Below are 16,805 nucleotides of genomic sequence, written 5' to 3'. Positions count from 1 at the left end.
CAAACAGGGGAAGTTCAAGTGCCATCTGGGTGACAAGGACCAGCCAGACAAAGATGAGTCAAGCATGCCAGCTGACCTGAGTAGTGGCAGGAGTGGTGAATGGAGAGGGAGGCCAGGGCTGGACAGGGGGGCGTGCTCAGACTTGAACCCAAGGAATACTATGGGCTGGTTTGCACTGCAGGCAGCTTGTTCTGTTTGATCCCAGATGAACAGTCAAATGCATGTTCTTCCTATACCTTGCTACATAATAACAATTAATGACAACCAGGCTCTGTTTATCACTCAGCAGTCCCAAATCACTTTCCTAGGTATGATCTAGCTGAAACAGAGAGTCTCTGTCCAAAGGTGCTCCTAGGAAACAAAGTTGCTGGACATTCACTAATTTTTGTTCTATTCCAAAGGCTGCATGTTCTCTCCACAAAATGCCCACATATGCATGTCTGCCACATTGGGCCAGGTTCTGGCCAAAGTATACCCAAATTTCAGGGGCTTATATGAGATGAAAGTCATATCTTTCTCACTTAAAGTCCAAGCTTGTGTAGAGAGTACCTCACGATGCCACCAGGGAACTCAGGTTAGCTTTACATTGCTACTTGCAAATGGTGGGCACAGTAGCTCTCCACCACAACCCAATTACACCCAGGTAGCTAGAAATCAGAAAGGGGGAGAGAGAAGGAATCCAGAACCCACTTCCGTCCTTCTGCTCACAGCTCACCAGACAGAACTTAGGCAGGTACATTCACGGGGTAATTTAATTCCACAGTCACCAAAAAAACAGCTTTCTGTTTAATATAGAAAGGAGACATTGGATATTGGGGAACAACTATCAGTCACTGGCATGGCTTTTATTTTTTATATTTTTTCCTAATTATGAAAGCAATACATACTGCCAGGAATCCAGAGATACAAAAAGACAATAAAGGTCAGAAGTAATTCCAGAGGTAACTATTGTTTAAAACATATAAACTTTTTGTAACCTTAGTTCTCACTTAACAGTATATCCTGATAATATTCCCATATCAATAAATATAGATCTACATTACCATCAGAGCTTTCCGTTTTAAAAATTTTTCTTCTTGAGATGCGGTCTTGCTCCGTCGCCCAGGCTGAAGTGCCGTGGTGCGATCTCAGCTCACTGCAACTTCCGCCTCTCAGTTTTATTTGTCTGCATCTCTTGGTTCTCCTGCCTCAGTTTTATTTGTCTGCATCTCTTGGATGCCTGTCAGGTGCTAGGCCCTGTGATGGTGGCTGGGTGCATAAGAGAGAGCAAGACAAAGCTCCACCTCAATGAATTTTATTTCCCTTGTTGTTTACAAATGCTTTCATTTGACCTGTAGATATGTCAAGCATTAGTATCTTGGTTCTAATGAAGGAGTAAGAACATTTTAAGCTGAAATTCTTTTTTCTTTAACTGAGATGGAGTCTCACTCTGTTGCCCAGGGTGGCGTGCTGTGGCATGATCTTGGCTCACTGCAACCTCTGCCTCCCAGGTTCAAGTGATCCTCTCACCTCAGCCTCCCGAGTAGCTGGGATTCCAGGCACGCACCACCACGCCCGGCTAATTTTTGCATTTTTAGTAGAGATGGGATTTTACCATGTTGGCCAGTCTGGTCTTGAACTCCTGACCTCAGGTCATCACCTGCCTCAGCCTCCCAAAGTGCTGGGATTACAGGCGTGAGCCACTGCACCTGGCCACGATCATAGCTTTTTGTGGCATGTTTGGACCATAATTTATTTATGCAATCACCTATGCTGTACTGGTAGATGGTTGTGATTTGAGGCTACTATAAACAAGACGATGAACAGCTATGGAGGATCTTTGTATGTTTGTCCTTTATTTTCTAGGCATAATTTCCTAGCAGTGGCTAAATGCTGGATTAAAGAACACTTTCAAGGATTCCGATTCTTGCTGCCAAATTGGCCCCTAGACTTGCAGAAATTTATACTAACGCCTCCAATGTTTCTTTGTTTTTAAAAACTTTGTCTTTATTTGATTACTAGTGAGGATGAGCATCTTTTCACATTTATTGACCTTTTTTTTTTGTTAACTGTCAGTTCACATCCTTTTAAACAGTCCATATTTTAATAGGAGTGTTCACTTTATCCTACTGATTTGAAAAAAAAATCCACTTTATTAAGGATAACATATTAGCAAACGCTTATGTAGTACTTATATATACCAAGCACTGTTCTTAGTTCTTAAGATGTTTTTATTAATCCTCTCAACAGCCTATAAGGTAAGTATTGCTATCTCTATCTTATAGATGAAGGAACTGAGGGACAGAAAAGATATACAATTTGCCCATTGTATAGTTGTACAGGTAAGAAGAAGCAGAACTGAGATTCACACTCAGCAGTCTGGTTCCAGATCCTTGCTTTTAACCACTGGACATTCAATTATAAATTAATCATAAAATGAATGTTTTGTCTCTTAGAGATTTTATTTTAGACTTTTACAATGTTTCCAATTTTTGTCTTTTAACTTCAAAGTTTTTTAAAATTCAGTTTTCATTTATATTGTCAAATCTGATAATATTTTCCATATGGATTCCACTTTAGGGTTTAGTTGGCCTTCAAGGGTAAAAATGAAGCATAGATAGGAAAAGGGTAATTAATGTATGTCACATGCACTTCTGCAAACTCACCAAGAAGTTTCTGATGAACATATGAAGAAAATGTCAGAAAGGCTCATCGTGCTATATGGTTTCTTGTTATAAATTTCTTCTAAAGGTTGGGCACAGTAGCTCACACCTATAATCCCAGCACTTTGGGATGCTGAGGAGGGCAGATCATGAGGTCAGGAGATTGAGACCATCTGGCTAACACAGTAAAACCCTGTCTCTACTAAAAAAATACAAAAAAAAAAAAAAAATTAGCTGTGCATGGTGGCACTCGCCTGTAGTCCCAGCTACTTGGGAGGCTGAGGCAGGAGAATCAATTGAACCCCGGAGGTGCAGGTTGCAGTGAGTCAAGATTGCACCACTGCACTCCAGCCTGGGTGACAGAACGAGACTCTATCTCAAAAATTAAAAAAATAAATAAATTTCTTCTAAAACACATTGGCCCACCAGCCTCTACTACCAAGCTCTAATTGACGCTCACAGCACCTCTTAACTCTGATATCCAACAATATCCTAAATCCTTTGCTAATACTTTTTTCCCACCCTAGCCTACTTCATCATTATTAGATTTCATTTAATACCACCCTTCATTTAGGTACTTGTCATGGACAGGAACAATACAATTTCTGCCCTTGAAGAGTTCCACATCCCCTGAGGCATAACCCCACTCTTTCCCTGAACTATATTCTATCTAGCTCTGGGGCATACTCTCTCCTTTCTCAATACATCTTACAACCTCAAGAAATCCTCCCTAAATCCTACCCATGGCTCAAGCTCAAGTTTTCCTTCCTCTAGTTTCTTGTTCACTTTAGCTCACAAAATAAAGTCCCCATTAAAAAAAAAAAAAAAAAAAAAACAACTCCTTGGGCACTTATTGCATGCCTTAATATGAGTGTTAAAAGCGGAGTTGATACCAGGGAGCACCACCTGAGATCATAAATGTAAGTGTACAGCACGCAAAGTACTATTTCCCAAAGTTCTATTACAGATAAGGACCCTTTTTTTTTTTTTAAAGTGTTGCACACAAAGTTACAATGAATTAGTAAAAGCAGAGCTAGAGCCCAGGTCCTGGGGTTCCCAGCCATAAAATCTTAGAACTGGCAGAAATCTCAAAGGGCACCTGAAGTAGTGATTCAGTCCTAGCATGTGAAAGCCGCAATGGGGATGGAGGGACTCTGCTTTGGATTAATTTTATAACAAGAAAATCAAAACGTTTTGAAAAACGTTTGAACGCAAAAATCTTCAAAACATGGGATGGAAACAGATAACAAAAGAAAACTCAAGGAGGTTGAGGTGGGAGGATCTCTAGATCCCGGGTGTTGAGGCTACAGTGAGCCGTGACCCGCGTCACTGCACTCCAGCCCTAGCTAAAGAGTGAGACTCTGTCTGGAAAAAAACCAAAACCAAACAAACAAATAACACACACAAAAAAACCCAAACCACAAAACGTAAAGGAATAACATTAAGAGGCTGAGTGGACACAACATCTCCATTTGACAGATGAGCAATGTGAGGCAGAGAGAGTTGGCCTGGCTAAGGCCTCCTGGAGGGCTCAGGGTCAAGCGGACAGGTAAGAGCCGGAGGCTGCAGCCTGGAGAGAGTTCGGACCTTCCGGGTTGCGCACGTGTAAACTCATCCAAACCGCCCGAGGGAGCAGAGCAGCGCGCTCAGCTGCCACGTGACATAGCCAGCCCATCACGCGCAAAGGGCGGGACCTGGGGGACACCACCCCCGCCACTCACCCAGCCCTCCAATAGAAAGGAAGGAGATAATATCGGTGGGCGGACCAGACCCGCCTCTCCCGCGGTGGCCGCCCGGCGCGAGGCGGGACCAGCCGCCGTCCTCCAGTGGGGGACTGACGAGCTCCGCTAGGCCGAGGCGAAAGAGCGACGCGCACTTCAATCAGACGGCCTCACCAATGGGCTTGCGCGCTGTCCGCGGCGCCCGCCCCTGTCTCGGCCTCCCGGCGCCCGCGCTGCTTTCCCTCAGGCCGCCGCGGCGGCGCCCGCCTGCGCCTCCATCCGGGTCCTGGCGCGCTGCTCTCCCGGCGGCGGCGGGCGCGAGGGCCGGGTCATTACTGCGGCGGTGACGGCCCTCTCCGCGAGGTCGAGGTGGGTACGGCGGACGGGACGACGAGCGCGGGCCGGGGCCCGTCGCCATTTTATCTCCCCGAGACCCACGGCGGCGGGTAGGCGGGAGGGGAGAGCCGTGGGCCGGCCCGCGCCCGTCCTGCTAGCGCGGGCTGGGATTCGTGGGGCGGCCTGCTCTCTCCAGCGGGCGGGTTGCCCCGGGGCGGCCGGTGGGCTGCGAGCGGAGGTAGTGGGCGTTCGGGCACGGGGGAAGGGTGCCGCGTGGCCGCCGCGGGGCTGGCCCCAACCCCCTCCGCTTCCCGCCTAGCTCCTCACCGACGGGGCGGGGGAGGGGGGTCATTCTTCACATTCTTACCCCGCCCTTCCCCCCGCTTCAATCAAACTTGGGGCGGGCGGAAGGCCCGCCCTCCGGCCGGCGCCAGTTGGTCGGCGCCGCCTCTTGGTGTGGCGTGACTGGTTGTAGGGGCTGCCAGGTGCTTCTGACATCACTTCCGCTATCATGTTTGTGGGCCGGGGAGACCTTGGCCTTGGGGGTTGGGATGAAGGAGGGAAGGTAGGAAGTGCTAAGGGCGGGGGACGGGGCGGGAAGGCGCGGGCGGGGTGGGCGGGAGAGTCGTGGCTGGCTCCTTGCCCCTGCTCCCCGCGGCCAAGTGCAGCCTCTATTCCTGAAGCAGCTGCTGCGGCTGGAGGTCCGCTGCGGCAGCCGTCCTTGGCGAGGGGGAGGGGAACGCGGGAGCGGGAGGAAATTGTATCCCGGGGAATGGGGCTTGGAGATTTGCGGCTTGGTGTCACCGGAAGCTGCGCTGGCCTTTTGACTCGACACTGCAAACTCTCGGAACCGAGTGCCTCTCAGAAGGCTCGGTAATAAACTTCCCCGGCGGGCTCTAGTGTGAGTAATGTGGTAACCTGTATGTCCTTGGCTAGTAATGCCCTTCGGTTTTTAAACTTTTACGGTAGGTTCTGTGTCAGAGGTGATGGTATGTATTTTTCAACTTTTCAGTTTTTAAAAAACAGACTTAGCAGAAGGGGCGCAGGCAGGAAAAAGGCAGGGATGACAGTGAATGTTAAAATCTTAAGGTAAATCCGGAGACTTGGTTTTGCTGTTTGACTTCACTGATAAATACTGCTTTCTTGGCATCCAGTTCCTAAAGTTAAAACATCATGTGGCGTTCTTTTGCATTTATTTCTGTTGGCCCGAAGTATGAATGTCAAATTCCAAGTTTATATGTAGTTTAGAAAATAATTGTTTATATCCAGAATTCTTTTGGCGTTTGGCAGATTCTGGTTTTATTTACTGTGTATTCAGGAAGTATGTGTAGTTAGGGAAGTAAAAACTTGGAAGTTTCTTTGAGTTTTGTGAGAATGTTTGATTTATTATACATGTTTGTTAAAAGTATTATTTTGAAACTTCAACTTTCAGAGAATAGACAAATTTCTTGTCTTGTAAATTCAGTGATACTAAGTAATATTTTAAAATGTATCACTTAGGTACAATGACAGTGTGAGGGGGAAAAGCTAACTTTTTTGCATAGTTACATTGCGGTGACAGCTAGAGAGTATTTTTATGTGTAGACAGGCTATGGGTTCCCCTCACTTTAACTGAAGCTCTGTTGAACTTGAGACACTAAAGAATCTTACAAGTGTGAAAAGTGGAGGGAAACAAAACACCCATTTCTTAAAAAAAAAAAAAAAGTGTAAATCACTGCGTTCAGTTTACAGAGTGAAGAGATCAGTATTAAACAAGTTAGTGTCAAAGGTTTATAACTTAAAGACATTTTATTCCAGTTATTATCTAGGCGTTCTTGGTTTAGAGAGCAGTACACTAGACATTGTGTACTTTTTATTTTAATAGCTGAGATAGTATAATAATTACTCCTCTGGGAATTACTGAGTGTTAAGGGCGCCAAATCAGTGTTTCAAACTGTAGGTCCTGAGTTATTGGGTCATAAAATCACTTTAGTGGGTGGTGATCCGAATTTTTTTTTAAAGTAGGAAATATGCAATTGAATACAAAATAGCGTGTTGATTCAGCTCGACATTTGTGTATTCCTGCAAAATAATCTTGTGAAGCTGAGTGTCAAAAGTGAAAAGCTTCTTCTGTAGGGTATCTTTCTCGTTTATAGTATTGTATAAAGTATTTAATACTTTTCTAAAGAGTATTAAATCAGCTGTTTATACTTGGTGGAGCGTGAGCCCCTCATTTTAGTTTTCACAAGTTGGGAAATAAATTTGCCGTCTATGACCAGTATGCGTTTTAATCATAATATTTTTAATAGCCTAAGAAGGTTTTCTTTAGACCATAAGAGATCTTTTCTGTCCCAGAATATTAATTGTCAGTGATTTTTCCATGTCTAGATGAGACTAGAAGAATCCGAATCCCCAGTAATGAGTTGTCAGCGTTGCCTAATGTGGCCTCAGGACTGATCATTATATGCTTTTTGCCTGAGTGGTGGTCTAAGCATTGTATAATCACTTAAGAATGGACTTCATTAAGTAAACAGAATATGAGAGCCATTACTCTATTTTTGGTGGCAAGTCTTTGAAATCCAGACTGTTTTACACTTACGGCACATAACACTTGGGGGCTAGACACACTTCAGGTGCTCGGTAGTAACATGTGACTAACAGCTACCAAATGAACAGTGCAGTTCTAGTGAGTTGTCTAGCTGCTTTAAAAAAATTTTTTTTTTCTCTAGTTAAATAGTTTTAGTTTCAGATAAACAGCCAAAAATATTATGTCTCTCCACAACTTCATCTCAATTGTGAGGAAATTGCATTAGTTGATTCCCCGCCCCCCCCCCCCCCCCCCCCCAAAAAAAAAATAAGCGACAAAGTCTCACTATGTTACTCAGGCTAGTCTCCAACTTCTGAGCTCAAGTGATCCTTCTTCCTCAGCCTCCCAAAGTGCTAAGATTACAGGTGTAAGCCACCACGTCGGCCTGGCTGAATCCGGTGATTTTTTTTTTTTTTTTTTTTTTTTAAGGCCCTTTGTAGATACAAGACTTAAGTATTTTGAGGAAACCAACAGCTATACCTTTAAGTTACTTTTGCTTCTCTAAGAATATTTAAGACATTTTGGATGATTTGTTCTAAGATAACAATGAATGCAAGTTGGGAGCATTTTGCTCTTCTGTTAAGCACAGTTGGCCTTTCTATCTAAGGATTTTGCATCCTTGAATTCAGCCAACCTCAGATGGAAAATATTTGGGGGAAAAAAACTATATACAACAAAAGTAATACAGACAATACAGTATAATGACTATTTTGTATAACTTTTACATTGTATTGGGTATTTTACATAAGCTAAAGTATATAGGAGGATGTGTGTAGGTTACATGCAAATATGACACCATATTTTATAAGGGACTTGAGCATCTGAGGGTATTCCTCAGGGAGAAGGTGGTATCCTGGAAGCAATCCCTTGAGGATACTTTTCTACTTCGTGTGAATATTTCATTAACAGGAAGTTAAAAATACATAGTTTTCATTGGCAAGTTATATAATTGTCAAATGCTTAGAAGGGAACATTTTTCTTAGTGAATTCACTCTTGTGCAGTATAGACTGAATTGTCTACTAAGGATACAGTTATTTATAGTAAACTGTGGAATCTGTATTAAATAATTAGACTCTACCTTTTTGCTTCGCTTGGGGGATGTGTAGACTACATAGTGGTTTTTTTCAACCCAGGAATGTAACAGTGTAATGGAAGATAGGAAGGCAGAAGATATTTAAAGGGTTGAGAAATAATGGTATATGTATAATGATTGGTAAGCAGAACAAGCTAGCCAAGTTGGATATTCTTCCTCACCCTAAATATTTGGTGCATTATCGTGTTTGCAGCAGAATCTACTTAGGTATACAGGGATAGCATAGAATGTGCTTGAGGTAGTAGGGAAGTTGGCCCAAAATTAACAAATTGCGTTGGTAAATTTACAAAGGGAACACTGGGAGTTGAAATGGCATTAGTTACCTTTTTAGAAATCTTCGGAATTTGTATGTATTGACTAATCAGTGAGAGTATCTTAAGTGTCTGCTATGTGTCTAAGATTGAAAGGAAATAAGGAGTAGTCCTTTTGGAAAACCTGATTTACTACTTAGCCATTTCAAACTTAAATCTTTGTCTCAGGTTAGTGCAATGATTGATAGAATAAGAAATAAGATCTTAAATTAGAATTAGGTTAACTATCTTTAGAGAAACTTATTTATACATGTAAAAAATTCATTATCTTGTCTGTTGCACATGCTCTGTGGAAGGAAACAAAATACAATGGAAGAGTTTGCTTGTTAATGTAATATTCAGCCTTTGTCATTGTCAGATAATTTTGTTGTAATTCAGCTGTTTGAGATTGAAAGAAATCTGTTAAAAGTAGCCAGTGTTGTAATTTTGAAACAGTGTAGGAAATAGTTTATTTTACTTGTGAACTTTATGAGCTACTTTATTATAGGAGAACTTAAATTATTGTAAAAGTGCAGGGAAGTGTTTTAGCTCAGAAATAAAGTAGCTCATAAAGAAAATTTAAACTCTGGCCAGGCGCAGTGGCTCATGCCTGTTATCCCAGCACTTTGGGAGGCCGAGGTGGGCAGATCACGAGGTCAGGAGTTCGAGACCAGCCTAACATGGTGAAACCTGTCTCTACTAAAAATACAAAAATTAGCCAGGTGTGATGGCGCATACCTGTAATCCCAGCTACTCAGGAGGCTGAGGCAGGAGAATCACTTGAACTTGGGAGGCGGAGGTTGCAGTGAGCTAACATCATGCCACTGTACTCCAGCCTGGGTGACAGAGCCAGACCCTATCTCAAAAAAAAAAAAAACTCTTACTAGATATTAAGAGCTTAAAAGGTAGAGTATGCTTGCATTTGGACTAAATTTAGTGTATTTTAACAATTTAGAAGCTATTTTGAAAAATTTTTAAATTGTAAAATTAAGGGGTGTGTTCCTAAGTGTTTTCACTATAAGGAAATAAGTCTGTTGGAGTAGTACATATGTTAATTAACTTGATTTAGCCATAATATAATCCTATTTTATGTACACAATAAAAATACAATTTTATGTCAATTTAAAACTACACAAATGAAATGAGGAATGTGAATGTTAATAACTTAGTTATGAAAACTTGATGCAGATATAGACAAGTTTATAATTAATAGTAGGTTTGCCTGCTTATAGCATGCTTTAAAGCAATAGTATTTTTAGCCATCACAAGTATATCTGGAAAGGTAAAATTAATATTAGGATAGTTTGTCAAATTTATTTATTTAAGTAAAGTTGCTCTTTGTTAACTTCTCAGACATTCAATTTGTTTTGGTGTATCCCAGTCCTCAGCAACCCCATTAGGTGGGAATATTACAGTTCCCCCAAACGGATATGAAAGAACACAGCCCCTAAGTAGCTGTTTGACCCTGAAACCATTGCCTTTAACGGTTTTCCTGTACTGGTATGCTGAATTGAATGAAATGAGTTTCGTCTAAGTTTTTGACTTTTAGTTGCCATAATTTTTTTGAGAAGGAGTTTCACTCTTGTTGACCAGGTTGGATTGTGATGGCAAAGTCTTGGTTCACTGCAACCTCTGCCTCCCAGGTTCGAGCCATTCTCCTGCCTCAGCCCCCCAAGTAGCCGGGTTTACAGGTGCCCCCAGCACGCCTGGCTAATTTTTGTATTTTTAAGTAGAGACAGGGTTTTCCCTGTGTTGGCCAGACTGGTTTCGAACTCCTGACTTCAGGTGATCCACTCACCTTGGCCCCCCAAAGTGCCGGGATTACAGGCGTGAGCCACTGCTGCCTTTTTCTTTTTGTGATGGAGTCTCTTCCTGTAGTCCAGGCTGGAGTGCAGTGGCACAATCTCTGCTCACTGCAACCTCTGCCTCCCAGGTTCAAGTGATTCTTGTACCTCAACCTCCTGAGTAGTTGGGATTACAGGTGCCTGTCACCATGTCCGGCTAATTTTTTATATTTTTAATAGAGATGGGGTTTCACCATGTTGGCCAAGCTGGTCTCGAACTCCTGACCTCAGATGATCCACCTGCCTTGGCCTCCCAAAGTGCGTGAGCCACTGTGCCTGGCCACCATAACTTTTATTGGGAGGGTAGTTCCAGCTACAGATTGAGGTAGTATGTGAATAAGGACAGAAAGTGAATATTAAAGTGTTTCTGTTGCTTTTTAAGAAAGAATTACCAGGAAGATTGAATTCTGATAATTTTAGCTAAGGGTACCCTGCCTACGAATGCAAGCAAAGGCCCCAGAAATTACATGCTTTGTCCAAGGACATAGTAAATGGGGAGCCAGCATTAACAGAAAAATTTCAGGAACTAAATGTATACTAGCTATCCACCCACTCTTACCCAGTACGCAAGCATTATATAGTTGTGATTAGTGAGTTAGGGTTTTTGCCTGATTTACAAATGAATATTTCCATGGGTTCTTGTAATCCATAAATTCTAGTATATGGATTATGTTCAGTGTTTATGAGAGCTTGCCTAACTGACCATTGCTTTACCTCAGCTGTTTGGTTTTAGTTTCCATTCTTTTGGCTGTTATTTATTTATTTATTTTGGCTATTAGTTTTTTTAAAGTAAGGAGTAGGCCGGGCGCAGTGGCTCATGCCTGTAATCCCAACACTTTGGGAGGCCAAGAAGGGCAGATCACCTGCGATCAGGAGTTCAAGACCAGCCTGGCCAACATGGTGAATACCCATCTCTACTCAAAATACAAAAGTTAGCTGGGTGTGATGGCACACGCCTTTAATCCCAGCTAATTGAGAGGATGAGGCAGGAGAATCGCTTGAACCCAGGAGGTGGAGGTTGCAGGAGCTGAGATTTCGCCTTTGCACTCCAGCCTGGGTGACAGCGTGAGACTCCATCTCAAAATTTTATTTATATATATATATGGACATTGCTGATTCATGGGAAAGATTTTGGCTTATAAAGGGCCTGACTTTGGGGACAAGTGTGTCTGCAAGTTAATACTTGGCATCATCTGGCCATGTAGAATTGAAATGGGCTCAGATGTAGTATAGTTTGGTGATGCAGTGCTATCTCCCCTAATTTGGGGCAAGTTGTTAAGCTTCTTAGCACCAGTTTTCATCTAGAGATGATGAAGTGGTGGGGCCTTACATATTTTGGATATATGGTATTAATAATTCTTTCCCTTTTTCTTACAGATGTATTGATACTGCAGCTAGGAAAGCTGAGGGACTTCAGCTAAATTGCTTGTGTAAGGTTTCAATGGCAGTGAGTTAGTATGGTCAGGATTTGAACCCTAGTTTTTATTCACTCCAAATGAGTAATGTTGTGCACATTCAAGTACACATTTTTTCAATTCTGTTGCCCTCCTTTTTTTTTTCTTTTTTAGAGACAGTCTTGCTCTGACTGGAGTGCAGTGGTGTGATCATAGTTCACTGCAACCTTTAACTCCTAGGCTCAAGCGATTCTCCTGCCTCAGCCTCCTGAATATCTGGGACTATACGCCTGCATCACCACACCCAACCATGTTCAGTTCTCTAGGGTATATACCTAGAAATTGAATTGCTGGGTCATACAGTGAACTGTTTTTACTCATCACAGCCAGTTTTGTCTGACACCAACAATCAGTTCTTCAACTCAATACCAACTGTCCTACAAATCAATTTAATTCTGAAACTACCTGGAGTTAATACAAACCTCACAGGTTGAGGGCTCAAGCATGCAAGGCTGCCTTCACTTCAGATGCCAGTTTCAAATCCTAGGTTGCCACCTGAATTTTTAACCAATCAGTTGTAAATTAGGGGGTTTCACAACTTCTTCCTATGGGTCTGTAATTTGCTAGGGTGGTTCACAGAACACAGGAAGACGCTTATTACCACTGGTTTATTATAAAGGATATAAATGAATAGTCAGATGAAGAGGTCCTTAAGCTGAAGTCTGGTGGGGTTCCTAGCACAGGAGCTTCTGTATCTGTGGAGAGTTACACCACCCTCCTGGCATGAAGATGTGTTTTTCAACTCAGAGCTCTCTGAACCCTAACACTTAAGGGGTTTTAATGGAGGTTTCATACTTAGGCATGATTGATTACATTATTGGCCTTTGATGATGGTTTACTCTCTGAACTCTCTGCCTTACCTGGAGGTTGAGGGTGTGAGGCCATAAGTTCCACCCCTCTCATCACACTTTGGTCTTTCTGGTGACAAGCCCCCTTATGATACTGTAGGAACCACCAGTCATCTCTGAGTAGCATTAAACGGACATTCATCACTTGGGAGATTTGGGGGGGGTTTAGGAGCTGTGTGCCAGCCAGGATTTCCAAATGGAGACAAGGGACTAAATACGTATTTCTGATTCCACTTACAATGACTGTTTGACTTTTCTAAACTGTTCTCCAAAGCAGCTACACCATTTCATGTTCCCACCAGCAATCTAAGGGTTCTAATTTTCGCCATATCTTTGTCAATGCTTTTATTAATCTTATTAGCTGTCCTGATGAATAATACAGTATCTTTTCATGTGCCTGTTGGCCATTTGTGCTTAGGAGTCATATCTTTGCTGAGATATCTATTAAAATATTTTGCTTACCATTAGATTGTTTTATTTTTTATGTGGTATGTTTTGCACACCAGTTTACAAAGAAGAATGCAAATGCATGTGGATATACAGCTGTCTCAGCATTTGCTGAAAAAATGATTCCCAGTTGAATGAATTGTCTTGGCATGGTTGAAAATCGGTTGACCCATGTATGTGTTTATTTCTAAACTTTAAATTCGATTACATTGAGCTGTATGTTTTTCATTACATTCTGTAACTTTAAAAATTAGTGCTTTTGGTTACTAAATCACACCATGGAATACTATGTAGCCATAAAAAAGGATGAGTTTTTTGTTGTTGTTGTTGTTGTTTTTTTGCAGGGACATGGATGAAACTGAAACCTTCATTCTCAGCAAACTAACACAAGAACAGAAAACCAAACGCTGCATGTTCTCACTTATAAGTGGCAGTTGAACCATGAGAACACATGGACACAGGGAGGGGAACAGAACATCAGGGCCTGTCAGGGAGTGGGAGACTAGGGGAGGGATAGCATTAGGAGAAATACCTAATGTAGATGATGGGTTGATGGATGCAGCAAACTACCATGGCACATGTATAACTATGCAACAAACCATGTTCTGCACATGTACCCCAGATTTATAGTAGCTACCTCCTAAATTATGAAGTCTGTAAATTAAAGAGTAATATGGTTTAGATTACTTGGGGTTATTAAATATTTTGGACTATGCCTTCAATCCCCTACTAACTTTTCTCTGAAGGAAAGGATCCTGACCCCGAATCAGATCCAGGTGATTGTCTTTGATTTATTCCTAGTAAGACCACTTAAGTGTTTGCTGGCATGGGATAAACGAGTAGGTGCCTTTAAAAATTAGTTTCTCTTTATGTGTATGTATATATTTTTATATTATCTTTTTGTATATTAGTGCGCTTGGATTATGCATGATGTACAGGACTTTTGGATTTTGAAGTCATTGAATTTAGTGGCTGTTGTGTTTTCCTGTAATGATTTGTTGTTGTTTGTCAAGGAAGGATAAGTTATTTCATGAATTTTCATTTGTAGGAACTGTAAGAAAACCAACAGCTGATAATAGTAAAAGGTGGTGGTAAGAAGGTGATTTCTGAATCTTGTAAGGGTTTTAGGAGGACTCAGATAACCAAGCATTTAAAATACTATTAATGAAATACAAGAAATGAAAAGAAAGCACAACATAGATTATGCATGTAGCCAAAATGTTCAGTTAAACTTCATTTTCAACATAAATGAATTAAAATGGTCTAATACTTTTTTTTCTTGTTACTCACACAGGAGACCAGGATTACCGAGGAGGAAAGAAAGAGCCTTCCTGTGGTGCTCAACTGTGATTCCTTTTCATCATTCACCCTGGCTGTTCTCTTCACTGTGGGATGAGGTAGTAGGTTGTATAGTTTTAGGGTCACACCCACCACTGGGAGATAACTATACAATCTACTGTCTTTCCTAACGTGATAGAAAAGTCTGCATCCAGGTGGTCTCATAGAAAGTCATTTAACTAATTGTGTAATATTTAAGATTAACTTGTCTTTAAAAGATGTAGTGCAGCATTTGTTTATGTGTGCAAGTTTATTACTTTAGAGATAAAATCTGTAGCACGGACACTGGATGGGGGTGGGGATACCTTTTACTACTTGTCTTATTTCTTTGTGTCGGAATAAGTTGTTTTTATGTTTGTTTTGTTTTTTTAATTTTGATTGATGCTGATGATTTTATGTTGAAATTTTCTTTTGAAAGAGATTGTAGTTTCCATTCCAGAAGAAAAGATTGCTCTATCAGAGTGAGGTAGTAGATTGTATAGTTGTGGGGTAGTGATTTTACCCTGTTCAGGAGATAACTATACAATCTATTGCCTTCCCTGAGGAGTAGACTTGCTGCATTATTTTGTTTTTATTAAGATGATGTTCAAACTCAGAAGAGTTAATTTTGACATTTTGTATATCAGTTAATTTTCTCTGTTCAAGTATAGTACAGTTAACACTGATTAACATTAAAATTTTTCACATATGGTATATTTCAGAAATTTGAAGTTAAGCAAAAATGTCAATGAGTAGAGTAAGTAGCCTTCAGGAAATCTTAGTAGAAGACCAGGCCCTTTTGGAATTGTGAGTAGGTTTATTGCCTTACTTCCTGGTACACATGTCCAAGGTGAGGTCCCGGGTGGTAAAGGTAAATACAGATTGGAAGGGCACTGTGTGAGCCAACACGGAGTCAAATTAATCATGATTCATTTCCAGTTTGGGTTTTGGCTGGTCTTGGAGAATGTTGTAAGCTCTGTTTGATTGGTATGTTGATTTAGACAAACTTTACTCACTAACTTGGAAAAGGAGAGATGGGCTCTGGTTTCTGCCTTTGCTCACTGATAAGTTGCTAAGATCTCAGTTTTGCCCTCAAACACTGAAGTGTAGTCCCTCATTTACACAGTGGGATCACCTGAAAATGTCAGATGGGGAAATCCATAGGTTGTTGCTTTAAGAAAATAGAAAAAATATGCTGGAAAAGGTTTCTTGAATTTTAACACCCATGAAGGCCCATGTTTTTACCTTTCTTCCTATAGGCAAACCATATGCTAACTTGGGCCTTGTGATTAACAAGCAAGGCTAAAAGCTCTTTGTTTTAAGTACTTGCTGATTAAACTGTTTTGTGTTGGAAGAAGAGTTGTAAAAGAGGCAGTGCGGAGGTGAGGGAGAGGTTACTTCCCTCTCCAATCATTTCCAGAAAATTGAATTTTAAGGAGAAATGTTCATTTATCCTTAATATCTAAGATAATTACTGTGCAGTGCCATTGGTACTTTTCATGAGAGTAGAAACATCAAACTCTTCCTTGGATGGGCCCAACCCAGGTGACTTACTCTTGACCAAATTTGTGCTTTTTGTTTTATCCACTGTGGACAGCTGCATAGGTAATCAGTCTTTGTTCTAAACTGCACATAAAAACGGGAAAATGACATTCGTTGCCTTTTGACGTGCCAAAGAAAAGTGGGAATGTTCTAAGAATTCTCTTTGGCTTAATCTTTGTTGAATTGAAAATACGTGTAACTCTTGCTGAACGTGTAGCAAGTACAGTCATGAAATTTTGTGGTTTTCTGACACATGTTCTTCCAGCATTAACATTGCCAGCTTCAATTGGAAACATATCCTTACCTTACTAATAATTAAGGCCTGGAGAAAAATTAATTTATGTATTTTATTAATTATGTAAGGACATTCTTACTGGCCAAGCAGAGTAAGTGAATTGAAATAAAACTTTAAAAATGTCTTTATGGAGAGTGTGACTGTCTGTAAAAGCTTGTTTTTAATGATGACAAAATTCATGATCAGAATTTGCTTCTGTTTAATTCAGGGGTCAAAAAGTGAAATACCTTCAGAGGTCTTGGAGGGGCTAGCTGTAACTGGGAAATACAGTAAATTAATTTGCTCTGGTTGATAGGTGGCAAGCAAGGTTTATATACAGTGTCACTTACTTTTCCAGTTACCAAGAGAGACGAGATTTTATGAAACTTGATATTTAAACATTGGTAATTGGGCTGGGCACAGTGGCTCA

At 41.2% G+C, this 16,805-nt stretch overlaps 1 long non-coding RNA gene across 1 annotated transcript; it reads left to right on the top strand.

Moving 5' to 3' along the window:
• The first annotated feature begins 4,429 nt into the window (after positions 1–4,429).
• Positions 4,430–16,584, top strand: LOC108304351. The gene is made up of 2 exons (XR_001825220.2): positions 4,430–4,732; positions 14,537–16,584. It is a non-coding gene; the product is annotated as an uncharacterized LOC108304351 (long non-coding RNA).
• Positions 16,585–16,805: the final 221 nt, after the last annotated feature.

This window comes from Cebus imitator, unplaced genomic scaffold (assembly GCF_001604975.1).
Source record: "Cebus imitator isolate Cc_AM_T3 unplaced genomic scaffold, Cebus_imitator-1.0 Scaffold53, whole genome shotgun sequence".
In the NCBI taxonomy this organism is placed as follows: Eukaryota; Metazoa; Chordata; class Mammalia; order Primates; family Cebidae; genus Cebus; species Cebus imitator.
This window is presented reverse-complemented; position numbering and strand designations above follow the sequence as displayed.